Source organism: Polyodon spathula, chromosome 23 (assembly GCF_017654505.1).
Source record: "Polyodon spathula isolate WHYD16114869_AA chromosome 23, ASM1765450v1, whole genome shotgun sequence".
In the NCBI taxonomy this organism is placed as follows: Eukaryota; Metazoa; Chordata; class Actinopteri; order Acipenseriformes; family Polyodontidae; genus Polyodon; species Polyodon spathula.
The window spans coordinates 16,919,008-16,938,917 of NC_054556.1; the positions used below are offsets into that span (position 1 = coordinate 16,919,008).

Consider the following 19,910-nt stretch of genomic DNA (forward strand, 5'->3'; position numbering starts at 1 on the left):
AACATAAACACATTGTTTAATATAAATGGTGTGGATATCAAACTGCTTGCGTTCACTGGTTTATTTTGACGTTGACCAACATGTCGAATCACATGATTGGTAGATGTCCAGTTATTTAGCTTTTCTGTTTGAAAAGTCGCTACACGCTCTAAAAAAGTAAATGGAAGAGGAGGAGGAAGAAGAATAATTTTACTTTAGTTTGATGACTTACAAAAGTATTCAAACTTTTCCTATGGTGTCCCATTTTGTGAAATTACAAAATGATGCATACACATTTTTTTAAACTTGAATGCTGAAAGGGTAAGTTACAATAAATGTCAGCAAAAACTAAAGAGAAAAAATTTAAATATGTTGATTGCATAAATATGCAGACCCATCAACTCAGTATTTGGTGGAAGCACCTTTGGCAGCAATTACAGCCACAAGTCTTTTTGGGTAAGTCTCTACCAACTTTGCACTCTGGCTTGGTGCAATTTGTGCCCATTCTTCTTGGTAGATTTGCTCAAGCTCTCTCAGGTTGCTTGGGGATCGCTTATGGGCAGCAGTTTTCAAGTCTTTCCACAGATTTTCAATAGGGTTCAAGTCAGGACTTTGACTGGGCCGCTCAAGGACATTCACTTTCTTATTCTTAAGCACTCCAGTGTAGCTTTGGCCTTGTGCTTTGGATTGTTGTCCTGCTGAAAGGTGAATTTTCATCCCAGTTTTAAGTCTTTAACAGATTGAAACAGGTTTTCCTCTAGTGTTTGCCTATACTTTGCTCCAACCATTTTTCCTTCAATCCTAACAAGCTTTCCAGTCCCTGCTGAGGAGAAGGATCCCCACAGCATGATGCTGCCACCACCATGCTTGACTGTAGGGATGGTGTTGACTGGAAGATGTGCACCAAACATAATACTTAGCATTTAGACCAAAAAGTTCCAATTTGGTCTCATCTGACCACAACACCTTTTGCCATCTTTTTGCAGGATCACTCAGTTGCTTTGTTGCAAACCCCATGTGGGCTTTGAGATGGCTTATTTTTAGTAATGGCTTCCTTCTTGCCACCCTGCCATACAGGCTACTTTTATGAAGTGTTCAGGATATTGTTGACTGATGCACATTTTCTCCCATCAGCCATTGAATTCTGTAGCTCTTTCAAAGTTGTCGTTAGCCTCACAGTGGCATCCTTCATCAGTTTCCTCCTTGCCCAGCTGCTCAGTTTGGAGGGACGGCCTGATCTAGGCAGTCTCTGGGTGGTACAATGCACCTTCCATTTTTTGATGATTGAGTAAACTGTGCTCATAGGGATATTCAGAGACTTCAATATTTTTTTTTACCCTTCTCCTGATCTGTGCTTTTCGATGACTTTATCCCTGACTTGCTTTGAAAGCTCCTTGGTATTCATGGTTGAGTCTTTGCTTGAAATTCACTCCTGACCAAGGAACCTCACAGAAACAAGTGTTTTTATTCTGAAATCATGAGAACCACTAATATTGCAAACAGACAGAGGCCATTCAACTAAATGTGTCGCTCGTTAAGGTCATTTTGTGCACCTGAATTAATTTAGGTTTGCCACAGCAAAGGGTTTGAATACTTTTGCAATCTTGACTTTTCCACTTTTATTTCATATTAATTATCTGTTTACTTATTTCGTTTTGTTTTTGCTGAATGTGTGGAGTAGGTTGTGTATACAATACATATTACTTCCTACTTCAAAGTGTCATGACTGCAAGCTTTAAAGCAACAAAATGTGAAAACTGTGAGAGGGTCTGAATACTTTTGCAAGGCACTGTATGTCTCATTGTGTATAAGAGGTATTTGCAGGGTTTCTTTTGAAATTTGATGTAAGAAACTTTCAGACTTATGGTACTGGTACAGATGATAATTCTAACTGATTTAGTTTTGCTGCTGCAACATAGTGAAAACAGCAAAACTCTTGGAACTGTATGGAGACTCTCTTTAGTTTCAAACAAGTTTTTCTAGATCTCATCATATAAACCAGGTCCAGATACAGATCTATGTGTATAAACCAGGTCCAGATCTCAGTGTATAAACCAGGTCCAGATCTCAATGAATAAACCAGGTCCAGATCTCAGTGTATAAACCAGGTCCAGATCTCAGTGTATAAACCAGGTCCAGATCTCAGTGCATAAACCAGGTCCAGAGCTCAGTGTATAAACCAGGTCCAGATCTCAGTGAATAAACCAGGTCCAGATCTCAGTGTATAAACCAGGTCCAGATCTCAGTGAATAAACCAGGTCCAGATCTCAGTGCATAAACCAGGTCCAGATCTCAGTGTATAAACCAGGTCCAGATCTCAGTGTATAAACCAGGTCCAGATCTCAGTGTATAAACCAGGTCCAGATCTCAGTGAATAAACCAGGTCCAGATCTCAGTGAATAAACCAGGTCCAGATCTCAGTGTATAAACCAGGTCCAGATCTCAGTGAATAAACCAGGTCCAGATCTCAGTGAATAAACCAGGTCCAGATCTCAGTGTATAAACCAGGTCCAGATCTCAATGTATAAACCAGGTCCAGATCTCAGTGTATAAACCAGGTCCAGATCTCAGTGAATAAACCAGGTCCAGATCTCAGTGAATAAACCAGGTCCAGATCTCAGTGAATAAACCAGGTCCAGATCTCAGTGAATAAACCAGGTCCAGATCTCAGTGAATAAACCAGGTCCAGATCTCAGTGAATAAACCAGGTCCAGATCTCAGTGAATAAACCAGGTCCAGATCTCAGTGAATAAACCAGGTCCAGATCTCAGTGAATAAACCAGGTACAGATCTCAGTGAATAAACCAGGTCCAGATCTCAGTGTATAAACCAGGTCCAGATCTCAGTGAATAAACCAGGTCCAGATCTCAGTGAATAAACCAGGTCCAGATCTCAGTGCATAAACCAGGTCCAGATCTCAGTGCATAAACCAGGTCCAGATCTCAGTGAATAAACCAGGTCCAGATCTCAGTGTATAAACCAGGTCCAGATCTCAGTGAATAAACCAGGTCCAGATCTCAGTGTATAAACCAGGTCCAGATCTCAGTGAATAAACCAGGTCCAGATCTCAGTGTATAAACCAGGTCAGAGTATATTTGAGCTTGTCACCATTGACACCCATTTTATTCTGGCATTCAGGGTATTTCAATGTAATGATAATAAATGATGTGACACATTAACAGATATTACAGTAATTGACATTAAAACTACAGGCAGTACATGTCTGCAGTGATACCACTTGTGTGCCACTCCAATGTGTAAAACTCTAGTTACTGTCATTCATCTTACCACCACACCTAACTTTAAAATATAAATTTCAGGTAAATTACACGATATTAGGGCCTTCTCTGTCCCAAAAACACAGAAATAATGATCTCTACCGGGAGTTGTGCTTTTTCATGATTTGAAGCGCTTTTTAATTCAGATGATAGACTATGCGTGTATAGCTATGGAGTTGGCTTAACCTCAAGTTATTTGTTTGTTTGTTTGTTTGTTTGTTTAAACCGCTACAGTGCGTGTCTTTACAATGATGTAGCTACTTCAGAAACGCCCATTGAAACCGGACGATTTATTCTGGATCCAAATGGTACAAGGTATAGATTTGGACCCAAATAAACCGGTTTAAAATTAATCAAATCATACTGGTTCAGGTATGTGGAAACCAAACTGGACGATTTGAGTCCCGAACTATATTGAAATAGTTCGTATTTATTTGACCGTGGAAACAAAGCCAATGTCTGTACGTTTTTAATTTCTGAAGCAGTGACTGGACATACAGCAGAATTATTGCTGTGATTAAGCATACTCGCTCTACCCATTAATAGCCGCCAGGCAGCGCTGTTGTGAAATTAAACCTGCCCCCCCCCCATACAATTCTCAACACATTTACGCAGAACCGGCATGCGCGGTAGCACAATTTTCTGAGACAGAACCAAGTAACGCAAATCACGTAGTGTCTTTCTCCAGATCCCACCCTTTCAATCCGATTCTCTCTCTCTGCCTGAAAGCCTGTTTTTCACAATATATGTCGGGACTTCATAAGGACAGATCACGCTTGGTTTTACTGCCGAATCGGGCTGTTTATCAGTACACTGGTGAAGTGCGTGGATTTTCCATTTATTAATCACCGATTCTGGAAGTGGTGCTACACAGCTTCCCCAGGCGGTCCCGCAGTGACCTCGCTCCAGGCAGTGGTATTCAGCCGAGTCCCAGCACCGCATCCCGATGTAAATAAAAGCAACATTTACATTGTTTTGCTTTTATTGGAGAAGCTCGCACGTGCATTTTTATTTAAATATCCTCATCGCACCAGCTAAGGTAGTAAGGATAGCCGGAGGTCGAAGACACTGCGTTAAATTGAAAAGGTAAGTCGTTTGATGTGTTTTTCCCTATGGATACAGCTTCGGGGCTTTGACCCTCCGGTACAGCACTGAGGCGAACGCTATGTAGAGATATATTGTGGGCTTGTTTTCTGACCAAAACGTGGCACTTACTCATTCGCTATGTGTTTCGTTCATTCGTAAGTGAATCCTTAGTCATCTAGTGTTGTTTTCTTAGAATCTTTGCTAGCGTGAAAGTATACTATGGTACCGTTGTTAGTTTTGCATGTTTTTTGTACTAAACCGTACAATCGTATTGTTGCTTGAGTCTGAAAACCGATGAATTATATGAAATGACCCTTAATGTTTGGGGTTATAGGGTACCTGTGCACTAAACACGTGGATTTCTATTGGGTTTAAATTCTGTTTAACACAAACACAGATAATATTGCTGATCTTTAGTATCACGCAAATAAGTCGAATACTCCACAAACTAGGTGGTTATGTGAATGTGTAGGTACACAACAGTCCGCGCTTCCGCGCGTTCATTTTGGAGCTCAGTGAAATGTGTTCTGACACAGTAGGCTTGCCAATCGCACCGTTCCGGACAATCCACGCCAAACAAATACGCCAATACGAGGAAATAAAGTGTCGTACAGCAGAAACGTACATGAGGGCTTGAATATATGTATCACGAATTTGGAATCTGTGTTCCTTGCCAGGATAATTTTAACATGTAGACCCAGTGTAAGACACGGTTTGATTTGATACAACTGATTAGGTTTCCTGCAAAAACCATTTGACTGGCGCTACAGTATGTGACAGCCAGTGACAGAACCCTTTGAGTAAGTGCCTCAAGTTTATCTTTGTGTTGATGTCATCGAGTGGTTCTGGGCTCAGTTGCTCCAGGATTGATGTTCATCATAAAACATCCAGATCACAGCCAGTCTCTTCAGCCCCCATCACATCCAGATCACACCCCGGGGGTCTCTCTGGTCCTGTGGCCAGGTGGTTTGCAGTACGCAGGTGTAGAGGTGATGCGGTGCTCAAGTAATGGCAAACTCGCACAGCACAGTGTTTCTAACCCGCTAATACCTTTGCCACTATGGTGTGTGTTTGTTTGTTTTACTAGATTGCAGCATTTACATGTCAGGCTCATGCATTAAGAAAGCAGTACCACTCATTTAAGTTTTTTGTAGATTAGCAAATAACACCTTCAATTTAAAACATTAGTCTGTGTATTGCCAAAGGCTCTCTTGGCAGCCATTTCTTGATTTCTTTGTAACCAGTAGAAGATCGGCTTCTTCCACAGCCAGCCAATCAAAAGTGATAGGAGTGGGACGAAAACACTTTTAAAAATGTGTGTGCTTTGGTGCTAGACTTTTCAGAAACGTGCGCGGCTCTCTGGAAATACAGCTGGAGTGTCTTTCTAGCAACAGAACGAACACAGGACAAAAATAAATAAATATACAAACTACTTTCCGACGGACAAAGTATAACAGAAAAACTTGTTTTTCGTCACACAAATCTTGTTGCCCCGGGCGTCTGGCGATATGAATTGCACACCCTCGAATCCCCCTCTAAACAAACGGACACTCTTCTCCACAGTGGAGTGTGTGTGTGTATGGGGGGGGGGGGGGTCGTATTTATAACTGTCATTCATAAGTGACATTGTTGGAACTCGTACGAATGCGAATACATTTGAGGTAGTGTTTGAATGTGTGTCCAGGCTCCAGCAATACTCATTTGTACTGTATGCGAGTGAATTAGCTGTAGTGCTGGGTGCTGCATGTCTTAGCTTGCTTTGTGCCCGAGCCTGTTTGCCTGGGATGGCAGTGGAGAGAGATTTCTCTTGCTGTATGTCATGTGATTTTGATGACCGGTGTTCAGAAACACATGTCATTAATAGTCATGATGATTTTCCACTTTAAATTTGAAACTATTCCGTTATTTATACCATTGCTTCCTATTTCTGGAAAAGTTATTTCCGTTTCAGAAACATCTAGGTTACACTCGGAGCGTAGCTTAACCTAGATAGATTGCAGGGGTTGACACACTACACCCTATTTAGGTTACACTCGGAGTCATGATCCACATGCTGGTATGCTGTACTGTGATATAGTCACACTACAGTAGTTTATCTTTGAATAAGCCAACTGTGGGGTTTGAGTTCACTGAGAGAATAACACATTCACACTGGAGAATGTATCCGGGTGGATCCTGTAATGGGATCATTCTAACAGGGCTCATTTCAGTTGGAAAGATCTGTTCTTACTGTTGGGATCGTTAAAAACGGGGGGTTGTTATAAGAATGGTTCTACAGTGAAGTTAGCTGTACATTTATGTATAACCCATGTGATGATGCATCGATGATTTCACAGGAGCCAATTAGCACTTACTCTCAAATAGACGCTCTTATAACCAGCCAGGTAAAGAGAGGATTGAGAAAGCAACCACCCAGGTAAAAAGAGTCATTGCAGAATACTTTGTTTTTATGTCCACCTTTTAAAGTCATTCTACAGCATTTTCACCATTAATGAATTATCAAACAAATGTAAAAAGAACAAGGCAGTGTTTGGATTGACACAATGATCAGCTTGCGGGACACCTGCCCCCAGAAACTTCCCCAGGGGAGCTGGGGGAGTGCAGAGTGCCACTGTCCTAGTGCCGTCTGTTTGAACTTCTGAAGAAGAGGGCGGGTATACTGGATACCTAGGAACTGGTTTGATTGTATGAAGCTTTGCTTGCATGGCTGTCTCGGGCGAGTGATTTCCAGTCGTTCAATTAGAACAGACAGAGAAAGCATTGTGATTCATGTGTTTACAGTGCTAGCTCTATATGGGATTTCTGAAGTGAAGATGCATATACTTGTTGGAAAGGATCAGAGTTGTCTGTTCCCAGGTATTCATAGTTTTGTATTTTTATTGGTTATCGGGATGCAACTTCACCTGATTTTTTTTATTTTGCTCTATGATGCAAGTGCAAAAAAAAAAAAAAAATCCTAATTTTTAACCCAATTATTATAATTATTTTCTTAACCTGAATGAAAAAAGTAAAACCATGATTGATATTCTAATTCCTATTAGATGGTTGTCCACATCCTCATGCACATTATGCAGGTTAGGAATACCCTCCTGGTCTCTTTCTCCTCACTGACACAGCGGACCCTGTTAGTCAGGTGTGTGGTGAGCTCTGCTCTCCCGCAGGTTAGGAATACCCTCCTGGTCTGTTTCTCCTCGCTGTGGCATAGTGGACCCTGCTGGTCAGGTGTGTGGTGCGCTCCAGCGGGGGTGGTTTAATATGTGCACTCTTTTTTAAAAACTCTTTTTTTTAAATTTTTTTAAAAACTATTTAATAATATTCTAAAATATAATTTGTATGCTAATGTGTCGTAACCACACCAGTATTTCTATCTCTGTGAAAACTCACGCTTCACAATTACATCTCAACCACGTGACGTGCGATGGGTTGACTGCCAGATTTTGAGATCGACTGTCCCTTTTCTATTCGGCTAGCTGACTATTTGGTGCTGCACCTACTGAAGACATTCATTAACTTGGGTATACACAGACTATTTGTCTCTCTGACCTTCACTTTATGCATTCAAGACCGCTTGTCCAATTGTAGTTGAACTTCATATATTCTTTGAATTCTTGTAAGGGAAATAAAACTCGCCAACATTCTGTCGATGTGTTGGTTTGTTTGTAAAACTGTTGGAGTCGATTGCAGTGTACCAGTGACTTCAGTCCGCATCAAATGGAGTAAAATGTGGTCTAGCAAATCCTGCATATCTGTACTAAGTTAGTCCTGATTGCAGCACACCAAACAGCTAATCCTGAAAATTGGTTTAGCTGACCTGAACAAGTGGGACAAGTTAGACTGGTAATGAGGGCTAACCCATAAGAAGCCAAGTGCAGATGCAAATTCACTGTTTAAAAGTATAACGACAACTCAGACATTTCCGGGTACATTGTCATTACTTATGTGATAAAAAACTACACTGAATATACTGAACCGGCAAAAAAGTCAGAAATGAAAAGGTATGAAACAAACCACATAATAAATATATTAATGATAAAATGTTATTACATTAGGCGTGATTCGGGCAAACACACAAGCAAAAGTACACCTATATTCATAATATAATTGTAGCCGCTACATGTCTTTGTGTGCACATTCCTCACACGGATCATACCTGCATTTTAACCTGCCGGCAGCCTATTGGTTCTTGACACTGAACATTCAGTTCTAAATGTGGTGTTTATATTTAATACACATTACACTGACAGTTCAGGTTAAACTGAACACATCAAATGTGCTGCTTTTTATTATTTAAGTACACAGTAACTTATTGTGCAGCACTTTCTTAAAGTTTATACAATATTTTAATGAAAAAACAAAACAAATCTCTTCAGAACAATTTGTTCCTCAACCGTAATAAATTAGACAAAAAGGAAAAGGGTGCCTCTTTGCTCTAGTAGTGTATTTAAACTACCGGATACATTCTCTGTCTACCTAAGAAAATTAACACCTGCTTATTATAGTGTATTAACGATATATTAAGGTATTTTATATCATTAAAGAGTGCAACTGTCAATTTTATTAAAGATAGTTCTGTGACTCTGTGAGTGAACCTTACTGAACCAAGTGCTTCAAAGGGTTCACTTTTCACTTCTCTAGTTTTCAGAGAATAATGGAGCTGTCATTTCAGAGAATAATGGAGCTGTCTGTTTTAAAATGTTCTGTACAAACGTAGGATGAGCAGGCGTACTAAGTCAGTCTTATACTTCGTAGATAAGTTAGTCCTCCTGAACAGGATCATCTCACGTCTGGTTTGGTACGCTGCTGCAGTCAGGATCTTGTTTAGTTTGATTTAGTGGACGATCCACCGGTGGTGATTATCGTCTGGTACGCTGCAATCGGGATTAACAAGTGGACTAAACCTGCTTCATACTAGTTACACGCATCAAGTGGACTAACTTTGGTACACTGCAATCGACCCTTGGTGGTTTCTCTCTCTCTGTCTCTCTCTCTCTCTCTCTCTCTCTCTCAATATGGCCTTGATACGAGAAGAGGAAATGGGGGAAGTTTAATATATCTTTGGAAAATGATACATTAGCACTGACTGATCGGCTGTCTTTCAGCTGCTTCTAAATTGTCTTGTCTGTTGTTGCAGTGAGCCTTGTCGTCTTGTAGATGTAGTTCTGCTTTTTCCTCCCACAAAGTTTAGTTTCGATGTGTTATCGCTGACATCCTCTGTTGTGTGTTTTCTGTTTCTATCAGCAAGGAGGCCTTGTTCAGTTCGATTTGTTTACAACCCCCAGTGCTAGTTTTAGCTGAAACCTCATCATCATGCTCTTCCTACTAGCAGTGCAGGGTAATAGTGAACTTCCAAGCTCTTAACACTGATAAACAAACACAATGATATTGCTTACATGCATATCCTTGGCATTGTACAGTGCATACTCCCTGATGTGCTGCCTGCAGTGTTATTGTACAGTGCATACTCCCTGATGTGCTGCCTGCAGTGTTATTGTACAGTGCATACTCCCTGATGTGCTGCCTGCAGTGTTATTGTACAGTGCATACTCCCTGATGTGCTGCCTGCAGTGTTGATTGTACAGTGCATACTCCCTGATGTGCTGCCTGCAGTGTTATTGTACAGTACATACTCCCTGATGTGCTGCCTGCAGTGTTATTGTACAGTGCATACTCCCTGATGTGCTGCCTGCAGTGTTGATTGTACAGTGCATACTCCCTGTTGTGCTGCCTGCAGTGTTATTGTACAGTGCATACTCCCTGATGTGCTGCCTGCAGTGTTATTGTACAGTGCATACTCCCTGTTGTGCTGCCTGCAGTGTTATTGTACAGTGCATACTCCCTGATGTGCTGCCTGCAGTGTGGATTGTACAGTGCATACTCCCTGTTGTGCTGCCTGCAGTGTTATTGTACAGTGCATACTCCCTGATGTGCTGCCTGCAGTGTTATTGTACAGTGCATACTCCCTGATGTGCTGCCTGCAGTGTTATTGTACAGTGCATACTCCCTGATGTGCTGCCTGCAGTGTTATTGTACAGTGCATACTCCCTGATGTGCTGCCTGCAGTGTTATTGTACAGTGCATACTCCCTGATGTGTGCTGCCTGCAGTGTTATTGTACAGTGCATACTCCCTGATGTGCTGCCTGCAGTGTTATTGTACAGTACATACTCCCTGATGTGCTGCCTGCAGTGTGGATTGTACAGTGCATACTCCCTGATGTGCTGCCTGCAGTGTTATTGTATAGTGCATACTCCCTGATGTGCTGCCTGCAGTGTTATTGTACAGTGCATACTCACTGATGTGCTGCCTGCCTGCCTGCAGTGTGGATTATGCTCCTATAGTGAGAGTATTTGCTCCTTGTGGGTCCATTCCTAGGAAGTTCTTTAAAGTACACAGAGCACACATCTGAACTGTTCTGTATTGCCATCATTTTCCTAGGTGAAATGTGCACATATTACGTGCACACATTTGCTTGTTGCAGTAATATTTACACTTACTGTAGACTATACTGTATTTAAACATCTGTTTTTGCACTGTAACCTTGTATTGCCCTGTAACACCTGTAAGTCACCTTGGATAAAGGCACCTGCCAAATAAGCTAATAATAATAACTTCACATGGAGGAATGCAGTAGACATTGAAAATGTGCCAGTGAGAGCAAAAGCAGAGGTTGGTACTGGGAGCTATCCAATGAGTGAAGCCAATGAGTTCTTTAAATATCTTTACTAAATTGAAAGATTTTTTTCCACAGAAATATTAAAAAATGTGTTCCTTCATGGTGTGACTTGGGAGAGAGTGCAGAAAGCTCTGAACAATTCACTTTATTGACAAACACTATTTAAAAAATATCCGTTCTAACATAATGTGTTCATATTGGAAAATGCCAACTCTATGAAGTGATAGAACACCTATTAGATCAGATATACTGGAATTGGAATGCCATTATATCTGATCACATATAGATTTTCATGGGAATCTGAAACCAACTCCCCAGTAATGTTGCTGAAGCTGACACCCTGGGATCCTTCAAGAAGCTGCTTGATGAGATTCTGGGATCAATAAGATACTAACAACCAAACGAGCAAGATGGGCCGAATGGCCTCCTCTCGCTTGTAAACTTTATGTTCTTAAGTGTATGCCAGCCCTATGGAGTGGTAGAACGCATATAGATAGGATATACTGGAATTGGAATGCCAGCCCTATGTAGTGGTAGCATGCCTATTAGATCAGATAGCGGATTGTCTTGTTTAGTGTGCTGTGGGTTGTTTCTGAGGAGTTGAGGAATGTGCTTGATTTGTCTCTGCCTGTCCCGGGTGGATTCCTGACTGGGGTGTGCAGAATAGGGGCTGTTGGGACTTGTCTCCCCTCCCCCTGCTCTCCAACGCTTATTACACAAAGATTTAACCTTCGCCTCTCCTAAACCACTGTCAGTAACATTCACCCTCGCCACAGCTTTGCATTCAAAATCAGACCTATCAGTATGACTAAAAACAGAATGGAAAAATAATTAGCAATCAATTGCTAATTCACAATGTGATGTAATCTCCAGATATATACGCAGAGACATACAGCTGGATGGATGTAGGCATGTTACACAACACCCTGCAAAGTTTACAGTAACAATACATTTGTTTGCCATGGCTGTGTCCCGTGTTGTCCGTATCACAGCATTATATTATAGTAAACATACTGACGACTCTCTTTACAGTTTTAACCACACATCACAGGTCATAAATCAACGGGGCAATACGTTTCTCAACATTTACAGGGATTGGAATAAGACTTCTATTGCATAGCACATTCATACATTCCAGATTTGAAAGCAGCGGGGTTCCGAAAAAATTTGCATTATACATCTCTATGTGTTGTTACAACTGTTTAAATAACCTACCTGTAGTTTTTCTTTTCATTGTTAAGATCCCGACAACCTTTTACACGTACATCTTTAAAGTCAGTTTCAAAGCTCTTTTCAAAATGGCTGCTCTAGTGCACTGGTTTTTGAGATCTGTTCTCCTAAAGCAATGCAGGAAGAGCATTGAAAAACATAACCAGTGCTCTGACTTTTCTGTTCCATACCACATCATGGACCGTTATTGCTGGGTTACCTGTTTGATAATGTGGACAATAATCTGCGTAGACCTGGGATAATGCCCAGATGGCAAACTAGTTTACACCTAAGCTTAGGACTACAGTGGGACGACACTATCAGTGCACTAGAGCAGACATTTTGAACATTGTGAGACAATTCCGTTAGCTGCTTTGAATGTTTCTTGAGAATTTAAGTGTGAGTTTCTTCAAGCTTAGGGCAATAATGCATACAGCATGCTTTAGTCATGAATCCAGTTATCAATCCAGTTCTCTCTCTATCTCACGCTCTGAATGAGAGTTTGAGCTATTGAAGCCCTTCTTGGATCACACACATCAAACAGACAACAGCGTCTCAGTGCTGCACTGCAGCGGGTGCAAACCAGCTGCCATTCCACCAGCATTCCAAATACAGTCTGAGTGTTCTACTGTACGGAGCTCTTACCCTAGCCACAATATGACAACATGCAGCAGTCACTGTGAGTGCAGTTTCTGGGAGAGTCTTTTTTATTTTCTTAAGGAAATTAGTCAGATTTTACTGCTTAGTCCAAGTCATTATTGAAGAATTTTCAGCAGTTTGCAATTCTTTTGAAAGAAATCTGCAAATCTGGGTTTTCTGTAACTTGACTCATTTTTCTAAAATTGAACTGAATTCTGGTCACCACATTATCAAATGGGCAAGCAGATCCCAGCAGGGCTTGAAGGACTGAGCTACAAAGAGAGACCAGATTAATTAAGCAGGGCTTGAAGGACTGAGCTACAAAGAGAGACCAGACTAATCAAGCAGGGCTTGAAGGACTGAGCTACAAAGAGAGACCAGACTAATCAAGCAGGGTTTGAAGGACTGAGCTACAAAGAGAGACCAGACTAATCAAGCAGGGCTTGAAGGACTGAGCTACAAAGAGAGACCAGACTAATCCCAGCAGGGCTTGAAGGACTGAGCTACAAAGAGGGACCAGACTAATCTCAGCAGGGCTTCAACTGAGCTATGAAGAGCTCTTAAACAGTTGCAGAGTTGAGGTTGTTTATAAAATGTTATAGCTAACTTGAAATATGCAACTGTTAAGAGCTGAAAACCATTAAAAAGGTCTAATTAAGCAAATTATCTGTTCAGTTAAGGGTCTAGGTAAGTAATTGAGAGTTCAGTTGGAATGGAAATCAGCAGACACAAGGGCCCCCAGGACCAGGGTTGACAACCACTGCTGTAGATAGGTCATATGACCTCCTCTCGTTTATAAAGATGAACAGTCCGCTGTGCAGATAAACATGCCCCCTCCACTGTGCAGATAAACACGCCCCCTCCACTGCATTGACAACTTAAAAAAAATAAAATCAGTCAAGCCATAGAAACCAAGCAGGGCCGCTGGCTCTCTGTTTGTGTGTGACCTGCACAGACAGGCACTGCAGTATTGAGGACCAGGACTCGTGGGAATGCTGGCTCTCTCTGTGTGTGACCTGCACAGACAGGCACTGCGGTATTGAGGACCAGGACTCGTGGGAATTTTGACACTTAAGTAATGAAAGTATGTCAATCAATGGCAGATGTGCCATGACAACGGCACCAGACCTTCCATGATGAGGTGGAAGAGGGGGTCAGATCAAAAAATTGAGAGGGCTACACCCCACTTTGTGTGGGCCACATAAAATACATTCAGAAGTGGACCAGGATGAAGAGCAAGCATTTAACAGCAACCTTCAGGAAAGATAGAAGCTACAGCAGAGGAGTCATTATCTGAAGAAGTGAAATAATAACAGTCCTATGGAGGGTAACTGTGATCAGAGAGGACTCATGCTCTCACATAGAGTGCTAAACAACGGCAATTTTACCAATTAAAGCGTTAGTTATGGAGTGTACTGACGTGAATTGGAATGAAGGTGCAGATAGTGGTGACTAAACTAAAGTTTATTGATTTGAAGGTAGCTTACATAGAGTGTAAACAAGGAAGGAGAAGGGTTATTACCAGATAAAGTGCAGTGATTGTTTGTTCCTGTATTATGACATGTTCTCAATAAATATCACTTGTTTGTGGACACAAATACCCTAGCTTGTAGATAGCAGCGACCTCTCAACCGTGCATTTGTAATGAAGGACAGCTGACCAGGGCTGCCAACTACTTTTACAAGTACCTCCCTACTTCCTGAAAGAAACCATAATAAAAAATAAAAAAAAAATCACCATTTAAGAATTGGACTGATATGCTTTCAACCAGTAACAAGAAGACCCACAAAACACTGCTGAGGTGAAACAAACTATGAAGTGCAAGTGTAATGATTTCCTGTGCTGGAAACTGAGAGCTTTCTTAACCTTATAAAATGCATACTTGCTACTGTGTTTCTTTCAGAACGGCACATTTTAGATCTGTGTAGCTAATGGAAGTACTGATTGAACAGGGTAGGACCTTTTTATACAGAGTGTATTGAGTAGGTTACCAGCCATGTTGTTCATACTGAATAACTGGGATCCTTTAAGACCCAACTTGACAAAGCTTTGAGATCAATCAGCTCTTGTTTGTAAGTTTTGTTCTTGAGACAGATTTACATTAGAATTATTTTCTTAGCTAATGGTTCACTTTAAATATTGGTTTGCAATAGAAGTAGCTGCAAATTGCTACTTGTGGACAGGCTGTTACAGGACAGTTTTCAAACACACTGCTAAGGGGCTACCTCATGGAGACAGGCAGACACACTCTCACACACACACACACACACATACAAACCTACTTAGTTCTGTTTGTTTGGAGTGGATCTCAGACGTATAATTGCACAGGAATGGTACTGGATTGTTGAGACAGGAACCAGACAGTGACGTCTCTGTAAAGTGCACTTCATGGGAGATAGAGGTCTGTGTTGTTTCTTTTGTGATACAAGACCAAAAGCACAACATAACGCAACAATACAACAACGATGTGAGAGATCACACACAATACAACCACGATAAGAGAGAACACACACAATACAACCTTGATGTGAGAGAACACAAACGGTACAACCACGATGTCAGAGAACACACACAATACAACCACGATGAGAGAACACACACAATACAACCACGATAAGAACACACACAATACAACCACGATGAGAGAACACACACAATACAACCACGATAAGAGAGAACTCACACAATACAACCAGGATAAGAGAGAACACACACAATACAACCACGATGAGAGAACACACACAATACAACCACGATGAGAGAACACACACAATACAACCACGATGAGAGAACGCAACAATACAACTAAGATGTGAGAGATCACACACAATACAACCACGATGTGAGAGAACACAAACAATACAACCTTGATGTGAGAGAACACACACAGTACAACTATGATAAGAGAACACACACAATAGAACCGTAGTAAGGTACTTGGTGCTAATGGAGCTTCATCTTTGGCGATTAACGCTTGTTTTCGCAGATCCATGGAGTGTGTTAGTGTTCTGGGTTGAGACCCATGTTACTGTTTCCTAGTCTTGTTGGGGGTGTGCAGAGACCTGGCTGACACACTGCAGACTGGCCTGGGGCTCTGTATTGAGTGGGCTGACTCGCTGACCCGTCTCTCAGCTACACAACCAGCAGCGGAGTACTGTACATGGGAGTGTAAAGTGGAAATCTCGCTGCGCAGCAGGTACCTGAGATTTATGCTTGCTTGCAGCAGCTTGGTGTTTTGGCTGCTGTGATTTTGCAGAGTGATACCTGGACAGCTCTATAGAAAAGATAAATATTGAATAAATAACCTTGCAATGCACTACACTACAGCTGACCTACATTTCTGACCTGCATATCTTTTGGTTAAATGTTTAGAAAAAAATTCTAGACATTTAACATGAAGTTTAAAACTGTGGTTGGGGGAGGAAGGACTGCCCCCAGCACACATTAGGGCCTATCAGGGAAATGATAAATAAACTGGTAACTGAGCCCTCTATTGCATTTGATTCACTGGCTTCCCTCCGCCTCCCTCATCATAGTGCTTCTTGAGTGAACAATGAGTGTGTTTTATACTTGGTATGAATACATCTCGCTTATCTCATTGTCTTTTAACAAAACACTCTATCTATCCTGTGATCTTATGCACCATTCAAGTGGCTCATCAGGACGATCACATGCATTGTGATACAGTGTCACATCAGGACATGCATTTTGCGGTTGTTATGGTGTGTCAGTACACCCCAGCAGAGTGGGTGGAACTCATAGTAACACTTCACAATAAAATGATAGATAATAAAACATAAACTGAAGCATGAAAATAACAGCTCTTCCCAGACCAGCCCAGTCACGACAGCATCTCCAGACATCAACATAAACTAACATGAAAATAACAACCTAACTCAGCCCAGCCCAGTCGCGACAGCATCTCCAGACATCAACATAAACTAACATGAAAATAACAACTTAACCCAACCCAGCCCAGTCGCGACAGCATCTCCAGACATCAACATAAACTAACATGAAAATAACAACCTAACCCAACCCAGCCCAGTCGCGACAGCATCTCCAGACATCAACATAAACTAACATGAAAATAACAACTTAACCCAGCCCAGCCCAGTCGCGACAGCATCTCCAGACAAGAACATAAACTAACATGAAAATAACAACTTAACCCAGCCCAGCCCAGTCGCAACAGCATCTCCAGACATCAACATAAACTAACATGAAAATAACAACCTAACCCAGACCAGCCCAGCCCAGACCAACCCAGCCCAGTTGCGACAGCATCTCCAGACATCAGCCTAAACTAACATGAAAATAAAAACCTAACCCAGCCCAGCCCAGTTACGACAGCATCTCCAGACAAAGCATAAACTAACATGAAAATAACAACCCTACCCAGCCCAGCCCAGTCACGACAGCATCTCCAGACATCAGCATAAACTAACATGAAAATAATAACCCTTCCCTTCCCAGCCCAGTTGCGACACCATCTCCGGATATCAGCATAAACAAGAAAGAAAATAACAGAACTAATCCCAGCCTAGACAGCATCCCCAGATGTCAAGACCTTAATGTGGTAAAGTAGATATTCAGTTATCCTCACAAGGCACTGGGAAAATGTGGTGAATTCTGACCTCCCCAAAAAAAAAGACCTATCTGGATACATAGTCCCGCACCCAGGGCAACTGGGAAGAATGTCGTACATCCTGACCTTTTGTGGCGCTTAAGTCCCTCCCCCCCCCCCCCCCCCCCCCCCCCCCCCCCCCCCCCCCCCCCCCCCCCCCCCCCCCCCCCCACCCCCCCCCCCCCCCCCCCCCCCCCCCCCCCCCCCGAGTAATCGTCTTGTTTCACACTGAGACCCTTTGTTCCAGCTCTAAAGAGATTTACTGTATTGATGGCAGATACAGCACAAAGGGTTCAATCTCTTAATGAAGCCCCTGTTTTGGAGTTCCGCTCGGCGTGGGAACTGAGGATTACATCCCAGCACTTTGGCCCTGTTTTGAAGTGCAAAGGCAGTTTTTGAGAGGAATGAATGTAGAAAACAATCAAGAAACACTGGCTGGAAGGAGCAGGTTGTGAAATCTTATCTGAGAGAAGACATGTTAAGTCTTATAAATTATTTCCAATTTATAACCAAATGAAACTAAAGGGTTATTTTGGTGTTCTTTTCATTTCGGGCAGGCAGTTTCAGCTGTACAAATGGTTTCTTTCTGGCACACAGACATTCAGAGACATGCTCCTCCTGTACCTGCAGAAGAAGGAGGTTATGAACCCCATGAGCTCAAAGCTGTGTATTCATTTTTCTTTCTGAGAATGTAGATCCTTCCAGGGGATGTAGTGCGAGGGGCTGGCAGACCTCTATGTGGTATTTCATTTGCTCAAATCATGTGTAACCAAGAACACGTCTCCAATGAGAAATGCTTGTGCAGTTGTGATGCAGCAGGCTACCGACCTTCTTTAGCACAAGCTATGAAGTTTAGCATAATGTGGGGGTATCTGTGGACTGTCACACTTTCCAAATCTAAAGATCCGCTTAGTAGTTGTGATGAAAGCTAAAAAGGACTGTCTTTTGCACAACTTCTTAATCTGAATCTGCAGGTAGAATTCCCCCTTCAGTCACTTTGTGTGTAATTGTACCACGTTGAGTTTCTTCTTTGTGTTGTAGAATTGCACCATGTTGAGTTTCCTATCTATGTGTCTATTTTATAATGCATCACATTTTGTTTTTTAAAGTTTTGGCAAGGCATCTTCTCAAACTCTGTAGATTTCACACAAACTGTGAAACTTTCAATATCTGAAAATGAAAATAAAGACGTGTCCAAAGGGGATATGGAGGCTGGCTAACCTATCGCTCTTTAAGTATCTAGAGAAATGACGAAAGTTGCTTTGGACTTTCTTTCAAACTGAGCTTGTCAGAGTCTTGGAGTATGAAGGCATCAGTCCAGCCTGTATGACAAACTTGCGTTTTTACACAGTGACGGTGATCTGCTTTGTCATTGTCGTTATATAAAGTGCTTTAGTACAGGAGCATTCCAGTCCACAGTGCTTAATAAACTCCACAAAACACAGCATGCCAGTTATCTTTCAGTTCCTGTTACACTATGACCAGACGCCTAATGTCATAAAGCCATGTAGGGATTTCACTTCTCACATCCACTTTCACTCTGCTTAAGCTTGTGTAGATAAATAGCTGCTCTCACAAAGCTCACAGGTGGGTTCCTAACACCTGCAGGGATGATGTCACAAAGCCATGTTGAGATTTCACTTCTCTAGCAGTTGTTAGGAAGTGAGTTTCACTTCTCACATCCATTTTCACTCTGTGAGAGCAGCTACGTGTCTGCAGTAGCTCTCACAAATCTGTCAGGTTGGGTCCTAGCTCCTGGAGTGTTACATGAGGTAAAGAATGTTCTGTAAAGCCTTGGTTCTCACTGGGAGCTTCCAAACCAAACCTGGCCTGCATGCCAAAGCAAAAACATCCCTGTACAGTCTACCCACTGTCCTGTCCCAATTAAGACTGCGTGACTGGCTATTCATTTCATTTGTTCTTGTAAAAATCCCTGCATCCCAAATTAGAACATGTCAGATAACAGCCAAGCATTCCCTGTGCCCAGTACAGGACTTGTGCGAATTCTCCTCAGCTCTGCTAAGGAAGGAACTTTGTCAAGTAGACAGACCATTTAAAAAGTGTCAAACTACACTGCTAGTACCCTAATATTCAGATACATATCAAAACTCAGCCAATCATTTTTACTGTAAAATAAGTTCCTTGGAGATCCTGCATTATTCTTATTCTTAGCAGACACCCTTACCCAGGGCAACTTACAGTTATATAAAAAAATACATATCAAGAATGACAGTACAATTAAGAGGAAGATATAAAATACAATGACTTCAGCTAATAAGAGCAAATACAAAACACAGTACGATTTGGTATTGGGGCCGTTCAAGAGCAGATAACAGTGTTGATAGTTACATCAGGGTTAGATACGAGTACAGGTGAAATACAAAATACTATAGATTGGGTTAAGTGAAGGATTAAATACA

General features: G+C 41.8%; 1 protein-coding gene across 3 annotated transcripts in view; it reads left to right on the forward strand.

Moving 5' to 3' along the window:
* The first annotated feature begins 3,924 nt into the window (after positions 1 to 3,924).
* LOC121297902 (proto-oncogene tyrosine-protein kinase Src-like) overlaps positions 3,925 to 19,910 on the forward strand; it is a 67,293-nt gene continuing 51,307 nt past the window's right edge. For 2 of the 3 annotated variants that reach the window (XM_041224528.1, XM_041224530.1), the window contains exon 1: positions 3,925 to 4,343. The gene's annotated coding sequence lies outside the window, so the exon portion shown is untranslated. Of the gene's footprint in view, positions 4,344 to 17,339; positions 17,443 to 19,910 lie in introns of all 3 variants that reach the window. The other variant, XM_041224529.1, reaches the window with a different exon arrangement.